General features: G+C 40.8%; 1 long non-coding RNA gene across 1 annotated transcript; it reads right to left on the reverse strand.

Moving 5' to 3' along the window:
• Positions 1-4,007: 4,007 nt before the first annotated feature.
• LOC309659955 lies at positions 4,008-8,040 on the reverse strand. Its single transcript, XR_014263065.1, has 2 exons — positions 5,721-8,040; positions 4,008-5,637 (listed from the first exon to the last, which is right to left on the reverse strand). It is a non-coding gene; the product is annotated as an uncharacterized lncRNA (long non-coding RNA).
• Between the last annotated feature and the right edge of the window lie 6,114 nt (positions 8,041-14,154).

The following is a 14,154-nucleotide window of genomic DNA, read 5'->3' on the forward strand; positions in this document are numbered from 1 at the left end:
ACAGAGGTAAAGATAGGACTTGAACCCTGGTCTCTTGACTTATAGCTGCTTTACTTATTCACTCAAAACTATTTGTTAAATGCCTTTTATATGGAAAACATTGTGGTAGGCACTGGAGACACAGTGGTAGATAAACTAGAGCTTTCAATGTAATGGGAAAGACAGTATTAAACACATGCCCATATAATTAATAACTCTGATTGTATTAAAGGAGAACCTGTTTGTATATATACAAATAAACGGGGGACCTGGCTTAGTCTGGGAGCAGTTGAGTGTTGTCACATAAATCTTACTCCAGCTGAAGAGTTTATATACAGAACTAATGTTTGTGTTTCTCAACCCAAGATATTCTTGGGCCCATAGGTCCTCTATAACACTTTTTTTTAATTTCCTACTTTCATTTTGATGACAACCTTAAAGATTGACAGAAACATTTTCTGGAAGTTCCCTGGTGGTCTAGTGGTTAGGATTTGATGCTTTCACTGCCGTGGCCCGGCTTCATTCCCTGGTCGGGGAACTGAGATCCCACAAGCCGAGCAGCGCGGCCAAAAAAAAAAAAGAAAAAAGAAACATTTTCTGGATTTTTTTTTTTTTAATGACTGAGTTCTGCCCAAAGCTTCAAAAGCCTACTTGAACATGTGTGTTTTTGATTGAGTTGGCCACAAGTAGTACTACTCTGTCTCGGGCTAATATGAAAAGAACAGAGACTGACTTAATGTGTCTATATTGCATTCCTGCCGAGTGAAGATCAAATGCCCACCATAAACGCTGCAAGGATGAAAGTTTCATGGTAGTTCGAACAGGGGGCAGCAGTGGGTGAAGTGTGTCATTGCACGTCACCAGTGCACTGGCCATGCTGAACTCAAAAGAACCTGGGCCCTGGGCCATGGGAGTCAGGTGCAGGCACTGCACAAATGGGACTTCAACAAGACATCATCTACTCCACTAAGTTAGTAATGCGAATTCTTATTTGAGAAAGAATGCAGCAAATCTGAGTAAAAATAAACTAAGACTAAAAAACCTATATATCTCTGGAGATATATATATATATATTTCCCCTTTAGGAAGGGGAACTGCAAGGCTGAGACAAGGTGTAAGAGGGAGAATTGCTTTTTATTATATACCCTTTTGTACGTTTTTAGTAATTACATAATTTCTTTCTTTTTAGTTATTGTTTTTATTTTGGATGTGATGTATATGAACTGCCAACACAAGGAGTTACAATTTTACGTCTGTACTATTTTACACTGTAATAAAGTAATTTAAATCAATAGCTGAACACCAGAAGATGTACATTTTTTGCTCGAAAGTGATTGTTGCCTAACTCACTACGCAAGGAGGGAGTGTGTGTGCGTGTTGGAAGTCAGCGGGAGGAGGCAGCCGCCACGGAGTTGAGAAGGCTCACGGAAGACAAGGTTCCCGCAGGAGGAACTAGGCAGCCCTGAGCACGGATGGTGCAGAACCAGCAGGGGGCAGGCCAGGCAGACCAGTCCCTGCAGCAGATCAGCAGCGAGGAATCTACTCTTCTCTCTAAGATTAATGGGGTTTTCCGGGGCCGGTTCCGGGGGGGGTTTCCCTGGTGGAGCAGTGGTTAAGAATCTGCCGGCCAATGCAGGGAACACGGGTTCGAGCCCTGGTTTGGGAAGATCCCACATGCCACGGAGCAACTAAGCCCGTGCACTACAACTACTGAGCCTGTGCTCTAGAGCCGTGAGCCACAACTACTGAACCCCACGTGCCACAACTACTGAAACCCGCGCACCTAGAGCTTGTGCTCCCAACAAGAGAAGCCACCACAACGAGAAGCCCGCACAGCACAACGAAGAGTAGCCCCACTCGCCGTGACTAGAGAAAGCCCATGCGCAGCAACGAAGACCCAACGCAGCCATAAATAAATACATAAATTTTAAAAATAAATAAATAAATAAGAATGAGAAACCCTTGTGGTTTCAGTCACATTAAGCGTTTTAGAAATCAATGTTTGTTGTAGGCATTTGAAATTCTAAAACCACGTTAATTTAAATACTATTTACTTCTCTCCAAATTCATCCGCAGTATTAATAGTTTACAATATCCAAGCGAACAAGAAATGCTATTATTTGAATAGAGTAAAAAAGTTAAGTTTATAGATTAATGCACACAGACCTGCTCTGTCCAATATAGTAGCTGCCAGCCACATGCAGCTCGTGGGCACTTGAATTGGGGCTAGTGCCAGGTGAGGTGTTCTTTAAGCATGAAATGCACATGAAATTTCAAATAATTAATACCAGAAAAGATTATAGATTATCACATTAAAATATGTTCACATTGATTCCATGCTGAAATATTATTGGGGATATATTCAGGTAAATAAAATATATTACTAAAACCTTTCCATTTTTTTCTTTTTATTTTTCCAATGTTGCTACTAGAAAATTAAAATTACATATGTGGATCACTTTATATTTCTATTTGGACAGCACTGCTAGACTTCATACTAGTATACACATAACAATTTTTAAAAATCACAAAATTCATGGTATATACCCTTGTAAGTGCTTTTACATGCGTTAATGCGTTTAATTCTCGTATGAACCTGATAAGATAGGCACTATTATTACCCCATTTTGCAGATTAATAAACTGAAGCACAGATGCTGCATAGAACATTTTTGTAAGGGTACACAAGAAATTGACAACAGTGATGGTCTCCTGAGGAGGAATTAGGGGTTAAGGTGTGGAAATAAATTTCTAGGCCCAAGATAGCACCACTCCTGCCCAGGGTACCACGTCAGCAAACCAAAACTTAGATAATATTTGTGTCCCTGTAAATGCTCTGCTTGACCAGAAACATGGTATATCCAATCAGCCAATCCCCAAACACCAAACCAACTCTGACTTACTTCCTTGCTCCTTATTCTTTTCCTATAAATCTTCCTACCTACCACCCCACTTTGCAATTCTCTTAGGAACAGAGACTGCCTGCTTCCTGAAGTGTTAAAGTGTTTGTTATCAGCTAAATTGTCTCCTTTAACCATTTTTAACAAAGGTCAGGATGAAAGGGACATTGATTTTCATTGTTTATCTTTTTGTACATATTGAATTTTGTTACAATGTGAATGTCATCTGTTGACCACTTCAATCTAACTATAAAAATACATAGGGGCTATCTGCAAAACCACAGCGTTAAGAGCACAAACTCAAGCACACTAAGTACAATTGAGCACTTAATTAAGAGTAATTGAGAGAAAATCAACTAGAAATCAAAGCATAAAAACCACTGAATAATTTGTACCTTCCAATCTAATCACAGACATGTCTTCCTAGCTTATTACCTGTAATCTGCCAAAGTGACTGTTTCCTGAGTATTCAATTGGGCTAAGTGTCAAAGCTTTTGCACCAAGAAGCCAGGCTCAGCAATCACTTCCCAGGACTATGGTTTTCACCAAGACAAAAGGCCTAAAAAAAGCAAAAGCCTAGGGCTTCCTTGGTGGCGCAGTGGTTAAGAATCCGCGTGCCAATGCAGGGGACACGGGTTCAAGCCCTGGTCCGGGAAGATCCTACATGCCGCAGAGCAACTGAGCCCGTGTGCCACAACTACTGAGCCTGCGCTCTAGAGCCTGTGAGCCACAACTACTGAGCCCACGTGCCACAACTACTGAAGCCTGCGCACGTAGAGCCCATGCTCCACAACAAGAGTAGCCACCGCAATGAGAAGCCCGTGCACCGCAACGGAGAGTAGCCCCCACTCACCCGCCGCAACTAGAGAATGCCCGCATGCAACAACAAAGACCCAACACAGCCAAAAATAAATATATAAATAAACAAAATTTATTAAAAAAAAAAAGCAAAAGCCTATTGCTTCAGTTTATGCCTGCAGTCTTATTTTATTTTTTATAAATTTATTTATGTATGTATTTATTTATTTTTGGCTCCATTGGGTCTTCGTTGCTGCACCTGGGCTTTCTTTAGTTACGTCAAGCAGGGGCTGCTCTTCGTTCCAGTGTGTGGGCTTCTCATGGTGGTGGCTTCTCTTGTTGTGGAGCACAGGCTCTAGGTGCGTGGGCTTCAGTAGTTGTGGCACACAGGCTCAGTGGTTGTGGCTCATGGGCTCTAGAGCGCAGGCTCAGTAGTTGTGGCGCACAGGCTTAGTTGCTCCGTGGCATGTGGGATCTTCCCGGACCAGGGCTCGAACATATGTCCCCTGCATTGGCAGGCGGCTTCTTAACCACTGCGCCACCAGGGAGGCCCCCTATGCCTGCAGTCTTTTTTTTAATAAACTGGGTAATGTTCTTCCTTAATGCAAATGTGAATTCATCTTCTTTTTCCTAAAAACATGGATTAGAAGTCCCATGTGAACCAAGGTCAGGCTCACTATGGAGTTGTTTCAACCATACTTCTACTATATTAATCACCACTATCAGAGAAACCCAGATTAAGATTTCTTAAATAACAGCTTGTATTCACTGAAAATTCTCTCTCTCTCTCTCTCTCTCTCTCTCTCTCTCTCTATATATATATATATATATACACACACCTGATATTCCTACCATTCATTTTCATTTTGTATGTGTATATTCCTCTATGTGGCAGGCTGTTCTCTAGGGGCTGGGAGTGTAGCACTGGTGGCCCAGACAGACAGCAGCTTTTCTCTCATGGCTAATATTCTCGTGGAGGTGCAGAGAAAAGCAATAAGCAAACAAATAGGCAGACCGATTTCAAATAGTGATCAGCACTATGTGGGGAGAGAGTCAGGAGACAGAGTGGTGGAGGGGAGGTGGCTTCTTTAGCATGGGTGATCAAGGAAGGGCTAAGGTGGTGACATCTGAGCCGAATGAAGAGGGAAGGAGCCATGAGGCTATGTAGGGGGAAAGTATTCCAAGAAGAAGGCACAGCAGGAATGAAGACCTTGAAAGGAGAGGTCAGGTGTGGGAGGAACAGCAAGAGTAACTGCTCCCCGGAGCAGCTGAGCCAGAGGAGAGTGGGGGAGAGTTCAGAGAGGTGGGCTGAATCCCCACCACCACATTAAATTATTTGTAAGCCACAGTCACACGTTTAGATTTTACTCTAAGTTTAATGGGGTTTTCAAGATTTCTATTTTAAAAGGTCTGGCACTCAAATGTTGATCACTGGTTTAATGATGATAGACAGCGAAGTCACTGCACAGAATCAGCGGGTGTCTGGAGTTGATATCCAAGGGCTTGCGCTGCCCAGCTCCTCCCCCCCCTCCCAGCATGGGTAACTCCTGGGAGCTGGACTGGAAATGCCCTGCTCCTGTCAGGCCCTGTCCCAGATTGGATCACAACCTGCATTTTTATTTATTTATATTTATTTATTTCATTTTTGGCTGCATTGGGTCTTCGTTATTGCACGCAGGCCTCAGTAGTTGTGGCACGCAGGCTTCATAATTGTGGCATGTGGGCTCTAGAGCGCAGGCTCAGTAGTTGTGGCACACGGGCTTAGTTGCTCCACGGCATGTGGGATCTTCCCGGACCAGGGCTCGAACCTGTGTGCCCTGCATTGGCAGGCGGATTCTCAACCACTGCGCCACCAGGAAAGTCCCAGAACCTGCATTTTAATAAGCTCCCCAGGTGATTCATGAGCACGTTAAAGTTTGAGGAATGCTTCCTAAGCCAGGAGTCTCAACCTTGACTGCGTTCTGGAATCACCTGGGGGAGATATAAAAAATACTGATGCCAGCATCCTTCCAGAGAGGCTGGTGTAATTGGTCCGGGGTGCAACGAGGGCATCGGGAAATTTGGAAGCCATTCATCTTCCAAAGGCTAAAAACCACTGCCCAAAAGGCACAGTGGATGACCAGCAGCTGTTTTTCCTGCTCAGCTGCTTTCCTCTGCTCCTTTTTTCTTTATTTTCCCTCCTGAGCAGTCCCCAGGGGCTTACCTTGTTTTCCTTTCTCTGGTCACTAGCAAAAGTACTTCTCTCCCTGGGGATTTTCAACTGCCCACGCTGAAGGAGAGCAGTCCTGCTGTGCCTGAAGACAGACACACTGGCTTTTAATGTTAAGGATTAACTGCTTTCTCTACTAGGCCACAGGCTGTCAAATAGAACAACCCTGAACAAGTTACAAAACTAACAATGTTCTTACAAAAGTGATCCTGAGGTTAAAGTGCCTAATTCCCTTCAAACAGAAGGCCTAGAATGAAGAATTCCACTCTCCAGCAGTCCTCAGCTTTTCAAAAGTCCAAGGTGTCCTGCATTCAGGAAAGGCTTTTTCTTCAAACTGAATACAGTCAGCTGTCCCAATCCCCGGGTTTCGCATCCGCAGATTCTACCAAGACGCTGGCGGATATGACCAATGGATCTGCGGCTGGTTGAATCCTCAAATGCGAAATCTGAGGATAAGTATGGCAGAGTGTATTCATTGTACTTCGCCCTCTTATATAAGGGACTTGAGCAGCCAAGGATTTTGATATCCGCGGGGGCTCCTGGAACCAATTCCCCCCCACCCCACCCCCCCCACCCCCCGCAGATTCCAAGGGCGACTGTAATTGTGCATCTCTGAAGAGTTGGTTCCTCCCAAATCCCACCCAGCACAGGAATGAGCCCCCTGGGCATTTTTTGCCAACCGTCTTTAGTCCCTTCTGTGGCTGACTTCTGGAGCCAACAAGTAGGGTCCCATGATCCCTAAATTGCAGCAAAGGGTCTACAACATCTCTCCCTTCTTTAATAAAGTGATTTCTTTTCACATTAAACTTCTCATATTGGGGCAAGACGAGTGTAAGGGAAAAGGGAAAGGGACACTCCAAATTTTCACACAATGATTTAGCCTCAGGGCTTCAATGTAGTACTGCAAAAGGTTGAGCTTAAATCGCCCTTCTAAAAGATCATTACTCATTTAAGAGGAAAACTGCCAAGAGAGCATCTCATTCTCTTTAGGTTTTCTAAACTTTCAGCATCAACAAGTAGTTATTATTTAAATCTACCGCTTGACAACTTAAAGCAAAAGCATTGAAACTACCAATGACGAATCAAACTAGGCTGACAAATAACTTCATGAGAATGCAAACTTCGCTCAAAACTAATCTAAAATAATTAGATTAGGAGGGGAATGGAAATGTAAGACACCTTTCCCTTACTAATGATGAATATGAATATTTACTGACCAATACTGTTACCTGAAAAAGTGGGTTCACCTCTTGGTAGGTGTCAAAAGACACAACCAAAGACACAGCCAAGTCAAAGATCAGGAGAAGGAGGTTTTATTACTTGCAGCAAGTAAGGAGATTACCGGGGAATCTTTCCCAAAGCAGTGTCTCCCCAACAGCAAAATTGGGGAAGTTTCAAGCTAAGGGTACATGAATATTCATGAAGGGGCTTCAGCAGAAGAGAATTCAGCATGGAATTGGGGCAAAGGTTGCCAGAGTCAAAGTTTTAGTTGATTGAAGTCATGAGGGTCAGTAAAGGTCAACATCGTCATCCCTTAGGCTCCAACCAGTCTGGGGTCTCAGCCTGTCCTCCACCAGAATGGAGGCCTTAGGTCCTGCAGAACTCAAAGGTATGTATCAGATTGTTATGTATATGCCTCAGAGAGGAAATAGGACTCTGTTTTATCACTGAACCACTGTTTTTTGATTGCTTTTCCTTTGTGCCTTCATTCCCTTAAGATCATTAATTATGAGAACTGTTCCAGGGAAAGCATTGTGGCCAGGCTTAGACCACAAAATTGCTTAGGCCAAAAATGGTTTCTCTTATGTCAAGAAAGCCATTCCTGGTTCTCTTTTTCTGGGGAACCCCTACTCTATCTGCTTACAATACTGCAAGGGAACTGAAAGATATTTTATGAAATATTTTTGCAGTGCTTTCTCAGGACAGGTTTAAAATGAGATGGGAGTTATTACAAGCCGTTGCCTTTTGCAATAGTGATGTTATAGTCTGCCTTCTTCCTAATGTTCAGTCAATGAAAACATATTCTACTCTTTGAGTCCATTTGGATGGTGTTCTTATGTTGATTTTGAGTCTAGGCCAAGAATAATTGGAATTAATTCAGGAGTTATGTTCATTCATCCTGTAATATCTGGGCCTTTGTCAACCGGCCTCGCTTATTCTTGCAGCACATGGCGATCATCGCCACTCTTGGATACTTTGAATTTAATTGCTCTCAGAACTAGTTTTTCCACTGTTAGTACTATCATCTTAAGCATATGTAACACGATCGGTGACTTCATTACATGTGCATTATATTTTCCATGCTTTGTCCCTTATCAAGTTTATTTCTGCCCTAGGGCCTTAGCACTAGCTCTCTCCTCTGTCTAGAATGTTCTTGCCTCAGCTCTTAATATAACTGGCTGCTTATTTTTTAATTCTCAGTTATATGTTCCCTCCTCAGAGAGCATTTGCCTGACTGTTCAATCTAAAGTAGTCCCCCAGACGCTCTCTATCACACCACCCTATGCTATTTTCCCCCAGCACTGGGCACTGTCTGAAATGGTTTGGCTTATTTTTTGGTCTCTCCTTTCCCTAAAATGAAGCTTCCTATGCTTGAGGTCCTTGTCTGTCTTCTTACAGCTGTAGCCCCGGCACCTAGAATTCTATCTGAGACATACTGGGTGCTCAGTAAATACTGGCTGACTATCTTTCAGAAACATGGTGTGGATTAGCTGTCACCATCTCATCCAGTTGTGGTAACTGTAATAAAACATTATGAATCTTTACCTTTAATGCATCAGAAAGAACACAGAAACTTTTCAATATATTATTGTTTTTTAAAAGACTTGAAAATTACAATTCTTCAATAATGAAACATCAAATTATGGAAGTAGAATTGCAAACCTGAGGAATTTTTTTCCCCTCAAAGTCAGAGGATAACAAAAGAAAAGAGATTGGATCTTTGATGCTATTTTAATTTCTGTCACTGTGACTAAAACTCAAATTGGATTCACTGTCTCAGAAAGATATCCCAAGCCATGGTGATATAAAATATAGAGAGGATCAAGAAGAGAAATCTTGGCAAGAAATGCATCTTAATAATATTGATAACTCACAGAGCATTTTACAAGTAAATTTATCTATCTCAAAGAAAAGTTTTATTGCAGTCATGGGTCCATGGGTCTGTAACTGGTTACCAATATGTTTTGTTTCTGAAAAAAATATTTATATAAACTTTGCCTTGTAAGCACTGCTGATATTCTGATAAACCATAGCAATTTTAGGAGGAAGACAAATTTGCTGTATTTATACTGTAACCCACTACCAGAGTTAATACACCATTTAGGTTTTCTATACACTGCCTTCTCATATTCCTTACTGTCTTAATTCCAGCTGTGTATTCCACATATGTTTAAAGGAGAATTTTTTCTTTAAGTGTATCTCTGGTTTTCACATATAACATGACTTACTTTGGGCTGTTATATTCCTGAGAAAGATAAAGAAATCATCCGCTACTTGGACTTTTGTTTAGCTTGTTAGGTATTTAACTTGACTCTAATGTACCAGATGTTATGCAGTTGGCAAAACAGTGCTTTCTTACCCATCTGTGTGCTCATCTCTCCACTTAATTCTCCAGCTGTATTGCTCTCTGCTTCCTTATATAAATAACAATATTGAAATGTTTCCCAAGAAACATGCCACTTTTTCTTAGCTTTTACCTCCTTGTCCACACAGAACTTGGGAGTCATCTGCACTTGCCTCCCGGGACCCTCTGGATCTCCTCCCATTGTACTAAAAGCATCACAGTTGCAGTACCGTCATCCCATCTGTAAGGGTAAGACAGTTCTGAAGCTGACTAAATCAACTGGGATTATAGCTTACTTCTAAATTCAGCTAGGCTTCATAAAGAGCTTTAGCAAAGATGTTTACCTTTCCTGAAGAATGCACACAGATTATTTGTGCAATCTAAGAGCAAGTCATGCTGTACTAGCATCAACAAATCATGAAAGTATGTTTAAAATCATTTCCCAAGCCCCAAAACCCATTGAAATATTTTAATATCATTAACAAATGTTATATATTTAAATAATCTTCTAAGCTTACAAATCAGCTATACCAGTAGAGCTCATCACATTAAAATTCATTATTTAGACAACATCCTTACTATTAGTTAATATCTCCTCTACAAATGCTCAAACTGAGAAGAAAGTAACTTCCGATTCACTAGAAGAATAGGAAAGAAAAACATTTATATAATAATAACAACTAATGTTAATTGAATGGTATGATACTATGTATCAGACCCTGGGTAAAGAGATATTACATCCATTATCTTTTTTTTTGGCCACCCCTCGCAGCTTGTGGGATTTTAGTTCCCCAACCAGGGATTGAACCTGGCAGTGAGAGCTCACAGTCCTAACCACTGGACAGGACTGCCAGGGAATTCCCTACATCCATTATCTTTTTAATCCTCGTAAGGACCCTGAGGTTGATAGTATTATTACTGCCATTTGACAAAAAAGTAACCTGATAATTACTTTGCCCAAGGTCACATGGTAGATACGTAATGCAGGTAAGATTCTAAATAGAATATCAGGACAATAGAAATTTACCTCAAATTTTTAAATTTTCATAAATTAAGATTAAGAGAGGAAAAGCTATGGAGGCTGGGTTTCTCTTTCCATTTTTATTATAACTTTTAAACACACGCAAAGTAGAGAGAACACTAAAATGCATTTGTAAACTAATTATCCACATATATGTTACCAAACTTGTCACTTTCCTTCACCTATTCTTTTTTTCCCTTTGCAATCCTATTTTAAAACAGATCCTAGACATCAAATTATTTCATATCTACATATTTTAGCATGCGTCTCTTTAAAATGTGGCCATTTTCCTACTGACTGGAATGTCAAAGTCAACCAAAATTAAGAATAATATTTGATGTTGGCTAATACCCAGGCCATGCATTTCCCTGTCTTAAAATGTCTAAAGTAGACTGCTCAAGGGACTTCCCTGGCAGTCCAGTGGTTAAGACTCCATCCTTCCACTGCAGGGGGCGGAGGTTCAATCCCTAGTCGGGGAACTAAGATCCCCCGCATCCCGCATGCGGTGTGTCATGGCCAAAAATAAATAAATAAATAAAAATAAAGTAGACTGCTCAAACTATCCCCCCTGTGTCATTGATTTGTCCTGTAGAACAGTGGTCCCCAACGTTTTTGGTACCAGGGACTGGTTTCGTGGAAGACAATTTTTCTATGGGGGCAAGGGGAGGGGGGCGTTGGAGAGGAAGAAGAGACGGTTCAGACGGTAATGCAAGCAATGGGGAATGATGGTGAGGGGAGTAGCAGATGAAGCTTCCCTCCATCACCCGCGCTCACCTCCTGCTGTGCGGCCCAGGGGGCTTGGGGACCCCTGCTATAGAATATGCCATATTCTGGGTGTGTCTGTTTCATTCCCTGTGCAATCACTTAATTTGTTTCTTTCTCCCATAGTTTTTGTAAATGGAAGTGTGCCCCAGAATCTTGATTAGATTCAAGTTCATTACTTTGGACAATAATACTTAGTATGTGTGGTGTTTGTAATATTGCTTCACAACAAGCACCACCATGTCTGATTGTTTCTCTATATTTATGTAGATTGATCAGTGTATTTGTGCAGTAACTGTTGAATCCTTCCATTGTAAAGATCACCATCAACCTTTCACCTACTGGTTTCATCCATTGTTGATTGTTGCCTGAATTATTACATTAGGAGTTGCAAAATAGTGACTATCATTCCTTCCATATTCTCTATCTGTAATTTCTGTAGAGGAGAAGTGACACTTACTGGGGCTATTGCTTAAGTTGATACACTGTACGAGGAAACCTTAATTCTCTTCACTTAATTGTAAAATTTAGGATAAAAAGTTGATGTCTTAGCAGGTACCAATGCTGCCCAATAAGTTGGAGGGGATGAAGTTGGTGGGGACCGAGAGAGGGACTCTCTCTCCTTCTTTCCCTCTCATTAGTTCCATTATGAATTTATCATTCTCTATTAAATATACATCAATATCATTGATTTCAATGGTGTCTAGCGTTTTACTGTTTGGCTAGATTAATGGTTCTCAAAATGTGTTCCCTGGACCAGCCTCATCAGCATTACCTGGGAACTTATTAGAAATGCAAATACTCCAGCTTCACTCCCGATCTACTGAATCAGAAACTCCACTCCCGATCTACTGAATCAGAAACTCCGTGGATGAAGTCCAGAAAGATATGTTTTAACAAGCCCTCAGGGTGGTTCTGATACCCACCAAAGTTTGAGAATCAGTGGGCTAAATCATATCTGAATTAACCACTCATTTATTGTTATTATTATAACCTGCTTTACTTTAGAATGACAAGCTTGTTTTATATCCTTTTCCAGTGAGGCCATAATTATGTAAGTTTTTTTTTTTTCAGCTTTGTTGCTTTGTTACTGTCTACAGTTTCAATGTGCTCATCTCAGGGTTTGGCAAACAGTTTTAGTTCTTTTATCTTTCTCATATAATTTTAAAGTAGAAACAGTAAAATATTCATACGAGTCATAAAAACAAGTATCCAATTTTCATGTAAGAAAATGTGATATATTTATTTCTCAAAGAGTTAGACAATGATAAGGGACAAGGACGATAGAGTTCATTGGTAACTGCTGCTTTGTTTACAGTGGGCGAAAAAAAAATTGCTTCCCAAAGCAAGGTCAGTGCTTTTAAAAAAACGTACATTTAAATCTGTTTTTTAACCAATATATTACTTGAGAGCATCATAAATCCAAAGCAGATATTGGACCTATACGAGAATCACTGAGAAAGAGTCTTGCTTTAAAATATTAAATATTACTATTGGAACTTTGCTGAATCTCATGGACAATTATAAAGATGCCATTAAATTGAAAAGGAAAGTAAACACATATCTTACAACAGTGACATATACAGTAAAGCCCCAATGTTAGTTTTTATTAAGGTTAAAACATTCTTCCCATGAAATAGAAGATTGTTGAGAAGATTTTTAGGTAAGATGGATTTTATTATGCATTTCTTTGAAGTAAGAGAAAATCTTTCAAAAAGAAATGATGCAATACAAGATGAACATGGGATATCATATTGCACTGTAAAGCAAGAAGGCTAATAAAGAGTAACTGGGCTTGAACTTCCCTGGAGGTCCAGTGATTAAGTCTCCGTGCTCCCAATGTAGGGGGGCACGGGTTCGATCCCTGGTTGGGGAACTAAGATCCCGCATGCCGCGTGGCACGGCCAAAAAGAAAAAAAAGGTTAATAAGATTAACTGGGCATGCCAACATGAGCCATAAAAGAACAGTGCAGGCCCCGTGGATGGAATACCTCGCACTCCAGGACTTGCTCTTTGTATTTCGTATCCCAGTGCTTAACACAGTTCCTGGTACCTATTACCTCTTAGGTGTAGGGATATAAGAATTAGGAAAAAGAAAATCAAAATTTGATCAGAGTAGTAGAAAGGGAAGTAGAGGGCACTAAAAATAAATGTACCTACTTAGATGTCTTCTATTCTGTTTTCTTTACACCCATCACCACAATACCCTCCCCTGAGCTCATACCACAAACCACCACCACCACCATCACCACCACCACTTGTCAACCAAAGCCCTGACTAGTCACACATACCCAACATCAATATACACCAACTGGAGGAGCAATCTGAGCCCATGTCAGGATGCCTGTGACCACACACCCAGACTTAGTCTCAGCAACAATGAGAAGAACTAAACCAAGCCCTGGAAAATTTGTTTGCTCATCCATTCAGTCATTTACTCATTACTTAGCCAATATTTATTTGTGTGCTAGGCTCTTAGACAAGGGCTGGCAATACAAAGTTAAATAAGACAGAGTCCTTTTAATTCAGGAAATCTTAATCTAGCAAATCATTATACTATAGAATAAAAGTCGTGCAAGATCTGTAAAAGTCAAGAAGGGAAGAATTAAATGGGGTGAAGCAATTTGTCAGATAACTAACTAGGACATTTTATCAAGCTGGTTATACTTTGGACCACTAAATGGACTCCAGAATTTGCAATTCCAGGTTCTTTAACAAAGAAAGATATATTATAGTTCTATCCTCTACGCTGTCTTCAGAATCTTAGCTAAAGCCTGGTAGATACTTGATTACATAACTTTGGATTTATTTTATGCCAGGTGGGTCATTGCAGGAAATAACACCTATCAACAGTTACCAAGTGCTGCGATCTCTTAAGCCCATGACACATCTCCCTTCCACATTCTCTTTGGTTCAAACGT

This window comes from Balaenoptera physalus (genome assembly GCF_965194825.1).
Source record: "Balaenoptera physalus genome assembly, chromosome: 4".
NCBI classification, from domain to species: domain Eukaryota; kingdom Metazoa; phylum Chordata; class Mammalia; order Artiodactyla; family Balaenopteridae; genus Balaenoptera; species Balaenoptera physalus.